The sequence below is a fragment of the Asparagus officinalis genome, unplaced genomic scaffold (genome assembly GCF_001876935.1).
Source record: "Asparagus officinalis unplaced genomic scaffold, Aspof.V1 AsparagusV1_Un224, whole genome shotgun sequence".
Classification (NCBI taxonomy): domain Eukaryota; kingdom Viridiplantae; phylum Streptophyta; class Magnoliopsida; order Asparagales; family Asparagaceae; genus Asparagus; species Asparagus officinalis.
This window is the reverse complement of record NW_017972489.1, coordinates 369,561-381,260: the sequence shown is the minus strand read 5'-3', so window position 1 is coordinate 381,260 and position 11,700 is coordinate 369,561. Positions and strand designations below refer to the sequence as shown.

At 42.5% G+C, this 11,700-nt stretch overlaps 1 pseudogene; it reads left to right on the top strand.

Annotated features, from left to right (window-relative positions):
• The first annotated feature begins 10,831 nt into the window (after positions 1 to 10,831).
• LOC109827463 lies at positions 10,832 to 11,386 on the top strand (annotated as a pseudogene).
• Positions 11,387 to 11,700: the final 314 nt, after the last annotated feature.

Genomic DNA, 11,700 nt, shown 5'->3' with positions numbered 1-11,700 from the left:
TTTACTAACAAGATAATAAATTCAAACAAATCCCCCCTTCTCATTTGTTTGATTGTTAACCCTAATTAAAAAAAAAGATTTTTCTTTTCCATCCTTTTTAGTTGCTTTTAATTCATAGGGTTGCATTTCATATAGTGTAGGAATTCACCAAGTGATTTGAGCATCTTGATTTGACACACACTTAAAAATATTTTTAAGGGCAAAACCCCATAATCAAGATAAGGTGAGGGATTTCATCACCCTTTCCTTAGCCCAAAAATCACTAATTCCTCACTACACCACCCAAGCCTAATAAAACTCATTAGACGTTGGCCCCTAAGGATTCGAGCTCAATAAGGAACAAGAAATCCTTAAGTGAACCGGTTTAAGTTTTCTCAGATTAGTTGGTGTCTAAGGCAAGGTTTAGGGGTTGCGTAAAGCGCTCCGCAAGGAAAGAGGTACTTAATTGATCTTTGATCACCCTCTAGTACTATCCTTACCTGGCTAACTACCTGGGTAAAACTTTGATCTTTTCACTGTAGGAGTTTTTGGTTAGGAGCTGGTCTAGTTGAGTTAGGCTAAACCCTAGAATTAGAGTTGATTGAAAAGTGATTGTTTTGATTTGTTTCAGTTAGGATTTTTCTTTTTCTTTATCTTCTAAAAAAAAACTAATTTTCTTTCTTTTTTTGAAAAAAAATAAAAAATAAAAAAAATAATAAAAAGAAATATTTTGGTGTATGCAACAGTGGATTAGGGATAATACACATCGATTAATTCGCTTTGAACCAATCATAGAAATGGAGCATCCTAATCCACCCGTTCTTCATGATATGTGCTATCCCATTAGGAATGCAATCCCCTCATGCATTAGGCTCCCCGAAACAAATGGAATAAGTTTTGAGCTTAGACCGCAATACATAAACATGCTTCCCAAATTCCTTGGTAATGAAACAGAAGACGCATATATTTTTATTTCGGAATTTGAGGAAGTGTGTATTATGATTAAAATGAGAGAATTAAATGAAGATGCGGTTAAGCTTAGATTTATTCCATTTGCTCTTAAGGATAAAGCTAAAAAATGGCTGTACAGCTTACCAACAAATTCCATCTCAACTTGGGATGAATTTGTCACCGTTTTTCTTAAGAAATTTTTTCCTATTCATAAAACGGTAAAGCTTAGGAACAGCATTCAAAACTTTAAAATTATCCCGGGAGAACCTTTTTGGAAGTATTTTGACCGATTTAAAGATCTTCTCATCCAATGTCCTCATCACGGTTTAGAGAAATGGCGATTGTGCCAAATAATTTATGAGGGATTAGATTATTCTGCAAAAACTTCCTTAGAATCAATGTGCCACGGGGATTTTATGAGGAAAAATGCTGATGAAGCTTGGGAGTTTTTGGAGAGTCTTTCTGAAAAAACAATGCAATGGGAACAGTGCGATGACAGGGTTTCATCAGTTCCCCATTCTAAGTCTAGTGGTCTTTCCTTGGAGTCAAACATTGCTTCTGAAGCGAAGATGGCGACAATTCTGCGGAGGTTAGAAGCCTTAGAAATTAAGGAACGAGCTCCAGCTCAACTCAATCATGTTTCTTTCCCAGGATGTCATAATTGTCAGTCTCCTACCCACGTTTCAGAGGAATGCCCTCTCTTAGGAAACAATCATTCATTAGAACAGATGAACGCTGCATTCCAGCACCCTAGAAATGATCCATTTTCTCCAACCTACAATCCAGGTTGGAGAAATCATCCCAACTTTGCATGGAATCTAGGAAATTCTCCCGGAACTCAAAATTTCACTCCCGCTTCGACCCAACATTTTCCTAGGGGAAACACAGTTCCATTCAATTCTCATTCACAATTTCAACAACCCAATCTGCCGTATCAAAATCAGTCTCCTCCTCATCAAGCTGTAATTCAAACTCCTCACAATCCAGATCAAGATAAACGTCTCAATGTCTTGGAAAGGGGTTTAGAAACCATAATTAAGGCCTCTACTCAAACCACGAATATGTTGACTCAAACATCTAGCACGTTGAATTCCTTCATGCAATCAACCGGACAAATGCTCAACTCCAACACTCAAGCTATAGCTAGATTAGAATCCCAACTTGGTCAACTAGCTAGTGCCGTGAGTGAAAGAGAGAAAGGAAAATTTCCGAGTCAACCCGTGGTCAACCCTAATAACACAGGATGCAGTTCATCCTATGAAGCTCAAGTGAATGCAATCCATTCACTTCGGTCAGGTAGACAGGTCGATAATCAAGTGAGAACTCCGCCAAGTCAAACTCTTGATCCTGTACAAATTCCTTCTCCTTCTCCTTCTGATGAATCTATTCAACAATCACTCCCCTCAGATGACCAAGAACCTGAACCCGAACCTGAGCCTGCTTTTGATAGATTTAGACCGGTTGCTCCCTTTCCAGATAGACTCAGGTCTAGGAAACACTCTCCTCAGGAGGAGAAAATCCTAGAGACATTCAAGCAGGTTAAGGTCAACATTCCTCTCTTAGATGTAATTGAACAAATTCCATCTTATGCTAAATTTTTAAAAGAATTGTGCACTAAGAAGAGGAGAATAAATGTTCCAAAGAAAGTCTTTTTAGCCGCCAATATCAGTGAAATGCTATCAAATCCCATACCTTTGAAACGTAAAGATCCAGGTTCCCCCATCATTTCATGTATCATTGGTAATACTCACATTGATAAGGCGCTTTTAGACTTAGGGGCCAGTGTCAATTTGCTTCCATATTCAGTCTATCAGCAATTGGGTCTAGGTGTACTGAACCCAACCAAATGCACCTTACAGTTGGCTGATAGATCTGTCAAGGTCCCTATGGGTGAGTTAGAGGATGTTCTGATTAAGGTTGGAGATTTTATTTTTCCAGTAGATTTTGTAGTCTTGGAAACACAGCCTGTTTCCAATCCAAAAGGACAAACACCTGTCATCTTAGGACGACCGTTCTTAGCCACTTCTAATGCTCTCACCAACTGTAGAACTGGTCAAATGAAGCTGTCCTTTGGGAATTTGACTGCTGATCTTAACATTTTTAATCCAGGGGACCAACCAAATAATCAGCCTCTAGAAATAAACTACATTCAGGAAAGATCAGAAGAAGAAGAAGAGTCTGATTTGAGTTTTGAGGAAATTTTTGATGAAGAGTTAGCCCATTTGGGTTGGGATCCATTGGCCCAAAACTCGTTAAATGGTCACTTAGAAAGCCCGTTAAAGTAGGAAAAAAAAATCACCAAGGATGAAAGAGTTAAAAAAAAATTATAAAAAAAAACTAATAAATGTTTTATAGTTGTATATATGGTCTTGGAAAATATTTTAAATCAAGCAACTTGAAAATTATTTAAAACAAAGAGTTGGCATGTTCTTTTCAAAACTTTTAAATTAAATTTCTAAGTTTGGCTTGGTTTTGTATTACTACAATGAGAAGATTTTCTTAAAAATATACCTTAGAGTTATATATAAAAATGTGTTTAGAATCCGGGGAAGAATTTTCAACAGCAAGGTAGGATTCAATGTAGAACATGAACTCTTCATGTTGAATATTTCATTCTACATTGATTATTTTGTTTATTTCAGAATAATAAAAAGAATTTATTCTTCTCTCATGTGAGAGTTTCTTGTTCAGTTTCAAAAAAAAAGAGAAAAAAAAGAAAAAAAAAGAAAAAAGAAAAAAGAAATAAAAAAAAAGAAAAAAAAAGAAATAAAATTTTGTTTTCATCCTCCTCAGACCAAAGGTAATTGCAGATTTTTATCAGCCGACCAAATGTAAGTGCTTCACTTCTTATCTGCTTTACTTTATGCATCATAGAGTTTACATTGAGGACAATGCAAAATTTAGGTGTGGGGGTGAGAATTAGTTATTTTTTCTCTTTATCTTACATTTTTAGTTACATGAAAATAATTTTTCAAAGTGTCTTGATTTACATATTTTCAAAATATATATACATATACAAAAAAAATATATATACAAAAGAAGAGTGCGAAAAATGGGCACCAAAAAGGAAAAAAAACTCTTTAATTCAAGGTGATTCTATCTTATTAAGCCTAAGCTGACCGAGTAATTAAGCCCAATGAGTATTTCCATACTTAATGACCTAAGCCCATTTGGGTTGGGATCCATTGGCCCAAAACTCGTTAAATGGTCACTTAGAAAGCCCGTTAAAGTAGAAAAAAAATCACCAAGAAAGAAAGAGTTAAAAAAAAATTAAATTAAATTAAAAAAAACTAATAAATGTTTTATAGTTGTATATATGGTCTTGAAAAATATTTTAAATCAAGCAACTTGAAAATTATTTAAAACAAAGAGTTAGCATGTTCTTTTCAAAACTTTTAAATTAAATTTCTAAGTTTGGCTTGGTTTTGTATTGCTACAATGAGAAGATTTTCTTAAAAATATACCTTAGAGTTATATATAAAAATGTTTTCTTGAGTGATAACTGGCTCCAATTAGATTATCTAAAAGTTATCAAGTGAATTTAGTTATTTACTGACTTCTTTAATTTGGCAAGTTGACCGAATTTTGTGGGTATATTCACTGCAAACCCTCACGAGACTACAACTCGTCCACTAGGGTAACCTAGGGGTTTAAAGGCTTGTTGTATGCGCTAAATACAACCGCGATTCCTGCGAAAGTGAGTTAGGATTTTCTTTTTATTTTCTTTGCTAGAGGACTAGCAAAAGTTTAGGTGCACACACAACATAAGAACCGATTTCATATTTTCTCCTACAAAACACCTTCCTCGTGGGATCGATATCTTAAATACTATAACTTGACACGGTTGTGCACTTGCAACCTTTTTGGTACATGTTTATGCCGCATCAGCTCATATGTGACTTAGTCATCTTCGCTAAAGGCTCAGACTACGCCAAAGCAATATGGTAGTGACATGTGAGATCCCATAAAGTCTCATAGCGGTCGGGCATGCGGTCCTTTAGCTGACTCAATTCATGGTTGGAGGGAAAGTACTCCTGATATAGCATCTGACCCATGGGCAAACCAGAAATCTTGTGCATCTCATGAAGAGCCAAGCCCAACTCTTCGTGCCTAGTCAGAAAAGTGTTTGAATCCAGGTTATAGAGCTCGCACAAAGCGAAGAAATGTTTAGCGCTGACGGGTAAACCATACATGGTGGAACGAATAACTGCATATAGACCACAAGCGTGCAACTCCTCGCTCCATCGGCTTAAGACGTACTTCGTCATACGAGCCCACCAAAGCTTGTCTAAAGAATGGACCCAACCATAGAATCTATGACACGTCGTAGGTATCTCCCGTCCTAAGTCGGCGAGACGATTCTTCAAGGTGGAAGCAGAAGCGAGAAAATGGTTACGCGGCGGTGTATCCAGCCCCAATACTCCAGAACGCAATCCAATGATATGACTCCTGCTCGAACCAGGAGCTGCATGATGAGTAATATAGCCACAGTTAATACTCTCGTGCTCCTCCGTCAAGCGCCACGACATCTCCCATGTCACGGCCTGACGCCTGAGCTCAGTCAATGAGCGGTGTCGAGGAATCTTAGGCAAATATAGAAAACCACCGTCATTTTTATGAAGCCACTGCTCGGCGTCAATGAACGAATCACGAGCTCCTGTTTTACAGTCACTCGCTTTTGTGGGTTCTTTGCCTGCATCGGGGTTTATCCATGGACCACCGCGCGATCTAGATCCGGTTGGATCTACACGGTATAGCAGGCGTTATCTCACCAAGGAAATAACGGTCGTGGGGATTATTTCGCCAAGGAAATAATAGCCCAAGTTATCGAAATCGACCAAGCGAAATCGAGACTCTTCTCGAGATCAAAGGCCAAGCTTTGATCCGGAGGGAAACCGTATAGATCTCAGGTCTGATCTCTCGAACTCCTGCCTAATATAGCGAGGATGATTGCCAAGAACCAAATCTGAGAGTCCGAGTCTTCTAAGTTGCAAATCCGAGGTTGAGTTCTCACTTCAGCAGAGTTTCGGCTCCAAAATTCCAACCCTTCACAAATGAGCCCCCCTGAGCCTATTTATAGCAATTGAAAGCGGATCTGAGCTCAGATCTGGGCCAGATCCACGACCGTCGTGTCGGGAGGAGGGGAGGGTTGGTGGCACGCCGAAGAAGCACCTGTGCGCTGCGCCGCGAGCCACCTAGAGCGGTGGCTCGGCCACCGAGCCACCCTCAAGGGTGGTGATCTACCGTGGCTCGACCACCGACGAGCCAACAATTTTGTTGCTTGTGCCCCCGCGCCGAGCCACCACTTGGTGGCTCGGCTCACCGAGCCGCCTAGATGGCTTTTGGCCGAGCTTTTTCCGGTTGTTTGCCGTGTCGCCCGTCGTCCAGTTTCGCGGTTTATCGGTTTATCCGAGCTTCGCCATTGATCTGAACTCTGATTTGGCAGTAAATCAGCTTCGGTGATTGAGTTCAAATCCGTTCTACAGTTGGATGACTCATTGACTCACCGAACCGTTAGCTTGATTCCGCACGCGAATGGATGCATTCAGTTGCTTGCGTGCGATTCGTTAGCCTCGTCGCCTCGTTAATCCACTTCGTTGCGTGTCACTTGGCTTCGATGTTGTGGACTAACGCTCGTGTTTAGATACGTCACCCGATGGTTCGTTGGTTTGTCGAATCACCGTGCCGAGCTGTGTTAAGGGACCCATAGGCAGTTTTATACGTCTACAATGGGACCTTGGGAGCATCATCAAAAGTGGTTATGTCATCCATAGAATTATGCTCTTCGCCCTCCACGTCATCACCTAGCATGTTGCCAACGTCAGCATCCTCATCACCTCTATCTTCATCAGCTGCATCACTAGTCGATGAGCCTTCATAATCTACTTGCTCCTCATCATCCTGTATAGCTGAAGATTCAGGAAGACTTGTGCCAACAGCTGGTTTAGTCATAAGTCCCGTTGTCGGACTAGGACTTAAACCGCCAGCCTGTAACATTAGTGCTGAAGGAGGAGGGGATAGATTCTCTTCATGGCCCTGGGATTCTAACACAGGAGCCTTAGGAGGGTCTGCTGCTGGAGCAGATTCTGCATCTATGACCATTAATTCATTCTCTTCATCCTCGGAGGGATGGTGAGAAGAAGCTTCACTTGATAAAGTCGGGCCATGCGAACGGAGCCCAGTTCTATGGGGCAGGCCTGCAACTGAAGATTCATGTTGTTCTTCATCTTCAGCAGCTCTGATAGCGTCAGCCATCAACTTTGGTTTCTGCTGTCCTTTAGGAGGAGGAGACCCAACCATCAGCTTCCGGGGGGTCTGCTTATCGTATTGGCTAGTTTCATCCGTCGAAAGTTTTCTCTTCCCAGCTGCCCTTGCTGTGGGAGAATCTACCACCCGTGGTTCCTCCACTGGAGCAGGTTCAGCTGCTTGCTCCTCTCCCTGTTCAGCAGAAGGGTCCTCAATGGATAAAAATTCGTCGATTCCTCTCAGGCGGGATGTCTTTGATCCCCTCCTTTAAGCATACATACGTCGAATATCTTTTAGACAAGACGTATTTAAGTTGTAATTGGGAGTCTGGGAAGCGGCAAAATACCAGTTGCACAAGCTCATGGAAGTATAAGAATTGAGTGTTTTGTGGGGAAGCCTGAAGATGGCTTTGGTACAACCTGCCACAGAATAGTACCAAGCCCTGGCCCCCTCATATAAGTTGCTCACAATTGAGAGCTGAGGTCGGGGGTTCCCAACATACAGTTGATCATAACCAAATTGGCGAGCGAACCTATAAGGTTGGTAGGGCTCGAGGAAACATTTGTCGCCTTGCCGGAAGACCAGGTAGCCTGGCCTGATAGAAAGGAGCCAATGGAAGACGCCCCCGCTCAACTAGGTGAATCCGTTAGGCCCCGCCACGTCCTGATACTTTGCTCTATAGACCCCGCCTTCAAAATCGGGAAAACAATGAAAGATGTGGTAGTTGGTGTCTCGCGACAAAATCTGGCGAATCCTAACCATATAACTCCCCTCCCATTTTGCAGATTCTAGTCGTTGCACAAACGGGATGAATGAGTCACCTGGAGGAGAGGCTACACTCATTATGGAAGGATAGTGAAGCACATACCAAGCCATCAGATAAGTGTAAGGCAGTGGTATCCGAGGATTGGGAGTTTTGAAAACCTTGTTACCATCAGACTCCACCTCTGTAACATCAATAAAATCCAAAGCCAACTCACACAGCCCACTCTGCAAGCAACCCACCATGGCGTAAAGTAGATTCAATGGACTCCCGTGCACCAAAAGAATAGCCAAATAAATCACCTCAACAGTGAGAGCATCAATTGGCCTGGTAGGAACGACGCACCGCTTGAGCCACAGCATCAAGAATCCAGCCAACAGCGCTGTGTCGAAAATTGGGATCAGAGCTTGATAGTGGAAACTTTCAAACTCCGTATGAGCCGGGAAAATATATTCCTTGGCCTCATTGGTATAATGGGAGGTAGCAGCATTGATTCGGGCTTGAACCTCCTCTAAAGTGCTGGCAGACAATCTGGTCACCGAAGCTCCTTTATTGGTTAGGTTCTGGAATAAATACTCTGCCCAAGACACTTGTTTGATGCCACCTCCTCGAGCCCCTGTCTGATGCATACAAATGTGGAAGTGACACATGACTTCCCAAAGAGTAGAATAAATTTCGGGGCTCGTTTTTCTCAAAATCTTAAGTTTCGTTGATCCTGGAATGAATTCTTCATACGGTAGATCCCCGGGAAGAAGACCCGAGACATGGTGCATCTCGTGAAGAGCAAAGCCTAACTCTCCCACCGAGGTGAAGAAAGTACAGGTCTCGGGATTATAACTCTCTAATATAGAGAAGAAATGAAAGTGGCTCTGAATGATCCCGAATTTAGTAGCCCGCACCGGAATCTCTAGGCCAGATTGGATAAGAGGCGTTTCCAATTCCTCCAAAACAAATTTGGTCATCCGGGTCCACCACTCTGTCACCAGAGAATGAACCCAGCCAGGAGTTCTAAACTCTTGCATGGGAAACTCTCCTTTCTTTGCCATAAACTTTTTGACAAAGGTGTTTGCCGGGCTGGCCACTTCACCAACAGGGTACTCTTTAGCGAACAAGCCTAGGCGTAGAGCTATCACCTGTCTGTTATAACCAACTATGCGGACCCCTTGAAAAGTTAGGGTTCCGAGAACAACTCCATCCTGATCCTTAACGAGGTTCCAATCCATACGCCTTGGGATGGAAGCGCACTGAAAGTACGATATGGGGAACATCCTCTTCATATTGGGCAAGAAAAGGTTGCGGTCTCCAACTTTCCCAAGCCACTTGTAGTCCCCATCATAAGCAACGCCTGCCTCAAAGTCAACAAAATCCCCGAAGAGGAATCCAGGTTTGACTATCGGTTTACGGCTCAGGTTCTCAAGTCTAGCGTCTGTAACCAATATCCTAAGAGTTTAAAGAGAAGCTTGGGTGAGTTCCACACGGCTCTTCTCCGTAATTCGAAAAACCGGGAGTTCTCAGCGCAGGTTGAATGTCATGTTTAGATCCACACCACCTTCATGCCCAAAATGATGGTGAAAAGGGAGAGGCTCGCTGGTATGACGCACTGCAAAGCAAAGAAAAGGATTAGGCAATGCAAGAGGCAAATCAGAAGCGAAGATCGAAACCTCGCGTCGAAAATCTTAGACGCGGAGATCAAACCTCGCGTCGAAAATCTTAGACGCGAAGATCAAACCCCGCGTCGAAAATCTTAGACGTGGAGATCAAACCTCGCGTCGAAAATCTTAGACGCGGAGATCAAACCTCGCGTCGAAAATCTTAGACGCGGAGATCAAACCTCGCGTCAAAAATCTCAGACGCAGAGATCAAACTTCACGTCGAAAATCTTAGACGAAGATCCAACCTCGCGTCGAAATTCTTAGACGTGGAGATCGAACCCCGTGTCGAAAATACTAAACGACAGAGTCCAGCTCCACATTATTGAAACGAATCTCCTCATTGATTCAGAGATCAGAACTCGCCGCAGTGAGTTTTGACGACCACAGAAGTTATACTCACCCCCGATTAAAGAGAGTTGAGGCGGCGACACGCTCGCCTGAGTCACGGCACCACCGACCAACGCAGATGCCGACGAACCTTAAGCCAAGGTGGCATCGGATCGGGAGGGTCGAGAGACGGTCTTCTTCTTAGGCGGCATGGATTTCGGTCGAGAGAGAATAGGAACAGTGCTCGCCGAAGATGAGAATGAAAATCTTCGTTGAAATTTCATGAAGAGTCAAATGACTCTTGATTTGACCCCCAGCAGTCTATTTATAGATAGTTATGAGCTATCAAATCGAAACGGGATTCTAGGCTAGAATCCCGCCCAAACGCGATTTTCAGCATTCGAGTTGGTTGAACTTCCGAACGCGGAATTCACCCACACGCGGAATTCACCTACGCGGTCTAATTCTCAAATGCAGATCTCACCCACGCGTTCCAATCCTTAAATGCAGAATTTATCTATGCATTTGGACCGCTATAATAGCAGCCTCTCGACTACCAAGGCTACAACGCAGCTCCAGATAAATAAAAGAAGAGCTAACAGCGATCATCAAGGTGACCAAAGCCGAGAAGAAACAGACGACTCCGTTGTGGAGTCTATTGGATGAGTACAGATAGATTACAATCAACAACATTGAAATCATCTGGCTCGATCCAGCGCATGATTCATTCTTCTAAGCGACTTAACATTCCCACCAAGATTAATGAAGCCAGGAGCTGCGCATAACTCATTCTTCTAAATGGCTTAACATTCCCACCAAGATTAATGAAGCCATGAGCTGTGCATAACTCATTCTTCTAAATGGCTTAACATCCCAACGAAGATTAAATGAAGACACGATCTGACGCGCAACTCATTCTTCTAAATGGCTTAACATCCCAACAAAGAGTAATGATGATATTGCTAAAATCATCACCCCAGTTGAGCTGATCAAGAAAGGAGATAAAGTGGATTCCTCTGAGGCTGCCCTCCTGACTAAACTTAGGATAAAGCCCCTCTCATGTGGGCTTGTGATTCTCTCTGTCTATGACAATGGATCTGTCTTAAGCCCAAAGTGCTCAGAGGTGCTCAACCTCACGGAGGATGACCTCGTTGACAAGTTTGCAGTTGGTGTTTCTATGGTTGCTTCGCTGTCCTTGGCTCTCTCTTACCCAACTCTTGCAGCTGCGCCTCATATGTTTGTCAATGCCTACAAGAACGTCCTTGTTGTTGCTGTTGACACTGAATTCACCTTCCAACAGGCTGAGAGGGTGAAGGAGTATTTAAAGGATCCGAGCAAGTTTGTTGTTGTTGTTATCTCTGTTGCATCTGCTGAGAATGCTGCTGCTCCTGCCTCTAAGGAAGAAGAGAAGAAGGACGAGCCTGTCGATGAGTCTGACGATGACTTGGGATTTAGTTTGTTTGACTAAGTTCATTGTCATCAAGACTCAAAAGTTACGTTGTTTGGTTTGGGGTAACATAATTTCAACATTACAACAACTAGGTTCACGACGTCTTCAAATCAGACAGAGTAAACAATCAATCCACTAAATTTTAGGATCCAAAGTATTCTAAAAATTTGTCTCAGTCAACCGCAAACTTTCGAAAACTTTGGAGGGGGTTCTGTAGGCTGTCTAAAAATCACAATGGATAGCTGATCCTCATCAAGCTCCAACAATGAAAGTTACAATCAGATAGCTTTCATGCCAACAAACGAAAGCTGCAAATGGAGGACCTTTCACAT